General features: G+C 41.9%; 1 non-coding gene across 1 annotated transcript; it reads right to left on the bottom strand.

The window, feature by feature from the left end:
* Positions 1 to 1,963: 1,963 nt before the first annotated feature.
* On the bottom strand, positions 1,964 to 2,052 carry trnap-cgg (transfer RNA proline (anticodon CGG)). Its single transcript is given in 2 exon segments — positions 1,964 to 1,999; positions 2,017 to 2,052. It is a non-coding gene; the product is annotated as a tRNA-Pro (tRNA).
* Between the last annotated feature and the right edge of the window lie 339 nt (positions 2,053 to 2,391).

Below are 2,391 nucleotides of genomic sequence, written 5' to 3'. Positions count from 1 at the left end.
GACTGGTTAGCCTGACATCGTAGAAAATGTTAGAATCAATTATTACAGATGAAATAGCACGCATTTGGAAAGCAGTGACAGGATCGATCCAAGTCAGCATGGATTTATGAAGGGGAAATCATGCTTGACATATCTAGAATGTTTTGAGGACGTAACTAGTACTGGACAAGGGAGAACCAGTGGATGTGATGTATTTGGACTTTCAAAAAGCTTTTGACAAGGTCCCACTCAAGAGGTTAGTGTACAAAATTAAAGCACATGGTATTGGGAGTAATGTATTGACGTGGATCGAGAACTGGTTGGCAGAAAGGAAGCAGAGAGTAGGGATAAACGGATCCTCCTCAGAATGGCAGGCAGTGATGGGGTGCCGCAGGGCTCAGTGCTGGGACCCCAGCTATTTACATTATACATCAATGATTTAGATGAAGTTAGATGTTGTCCTTAGTACTAGGGGGATCAAGGGGTATGGCGAGAAAGCAGGAATGGGGTACTGAAGTTGCATGTTCAACCATGAACTCATTGAATGGCGGTGCAGGCTCGAAGGGCCGAATGGCCTACTCCTGCACCTATTTTATATGTTTCTATGTTTCTATTACCCTTGACTGACAGCAGTTCGCTTTTAAAAGAATAAAGTGGGATTTCTATCATTCTTGACGGCAATTATGCTGTGCGTGAGTGAGTGTGGGGCTCAGGACCAGTAGGGCCTGGGACCGTTATTGAAGCCACAGGTGATAGACAGGCAGGAAGTAGGGAGGGAAGTAAAACCAACCCAGACAAAAAGACATTTTAAAATATCTATATATTTATCATAATAAGAAAATAAATAATTCTACAATTTTATTGCAAAAAATTGAATTTGATTTGATTTAAATAAATAAATAATTGTTTCATAATCTATATATTTTTGATTGAACGAAGGCTGTGTGACTGGATGAATTCCACTGGAAATCAGGTGGTGCAGTCAGTAAATACCCAAACACAGTACGCCCATGGTGGAAGACAAGCCACGATGGAAGATGTGGGCAACAAAGACGATCTTTTAAAGTCGCGAGTGCCTTTCTGCTGGATCTGACAGCAGCTGCGTGTGCTGTGAAAGAGGTCAAATGTAATAGAACCCAGTGCAGGCAGAACAGAAAAAGTACATTTATTGTAAAAGTTAAAAAGTAGGGAATGTATGTAAATATACGTATATATAAATGTTTATATACATATATATATAAACAAAGTCAGTCACTCAGTCATGTCTTGCCTCTTCTCGATTTGATTTGTATTTGAATATAAGGGGGAAGGAGATCATCATGCCACACAGCCCATACACAATCTCTCGCTAAAATCGCTATGTTTCTAACTTATGTCATTTGCCTTCTTTCAGATGTGGAATAGCAAAATCCCACAGCAGATTCTTCTCCTGTCAGGTAGTCCGCGAATGCGTGTTCAATCAAATCAGTGTGGCTTCAAGTTGCATGTAATGCCTTTTTTCTCACGTGACATCAAATGCACAGTAAGATCGCGCAGCATGTTTGCACGCACTCTCTCGCTTACACAAACACACAAACAAACTAAAATGCCTGCACCCTCCAAAGGCAGTTTTTGAAAGTTGATATTTGAAATCCGGTACAGGCAGAACATCCCTTTGAAACAGACGCAGAACGAACTGGGACTGATCGCACACCATTTAGAGAGACAGAGAATGACCCCGACCATCTGCACATCACCTTAAAAGGGATACGGAAACAGAACGAACAAAAACAGAGTATTCTGTAATACTCAGCAGGTCGTGCAAATTCTGTGGATGAAGATCCCGGGTTCACGTTCAGTCAGATGATCATTCCGATATTTTAGGAAACATTTAAATTTACAGATTTTTTCAACAAAAATAGCGCCTGGAAATAAATTGGCAGCGAGGAAGGACAAAAGGGAATGTCGACCGGCTCAGAAGCGTTTCTTTGACTAAAAGTTGGCAGGGCTCGTCCGGGATTTGAACCCGGGACCTCTCGCTTTCCCAATTATGAAAATCCCGAAGTGAGAATCATACCCTTAGACCAACGAGCCGCCGATAACGAAGAGAGATGCTCTCAGATTCTGACGGTAGTTTACTATGCGGCCCATCGTGCCTGTGCTGACTCTCAGAAACCTATCTGATGAGTCCCCCTCTCCATCGTCCTGCTAATATTTTCCCTTTGATGAATATATTATTAATTTGAGACATTACATTCCCAAAGAGCTGCATCCTTGTCAGTAAAAGGTGAATTTGGCAATGAGGTTAAATGTGATTGACAAAAAACGAGAGGGGTCAAATATTTAACACAATAACGACGAGGGTGGGAGCACACTGGATTCGCAGTCCATCGCCTGAACCTCTCGGCAATATCGTCTCCTATTTACAGCAAC

This window comes from Pristiophorus japonicus, unplaced genomic scaffold (assembly GCF_044704955.1).
Source record: "Pristiophorus japonicus isolate sPriJap1 unplaced genomic scaffold, sPriJap1.hap1 HAP1_SCAFFOLD_79, whole genome shotgun sequence".
NCBI lineage: Eukaryota > Metazoa > Chordata > Chondrichthyes > Pristiophoridae > Pristiophorus > Pristiophorus japonicus.
Note: the sequence above shows the minus strand (reverse complement) of the source record. Positions and strands in the feature narration are given on the sequence as shown.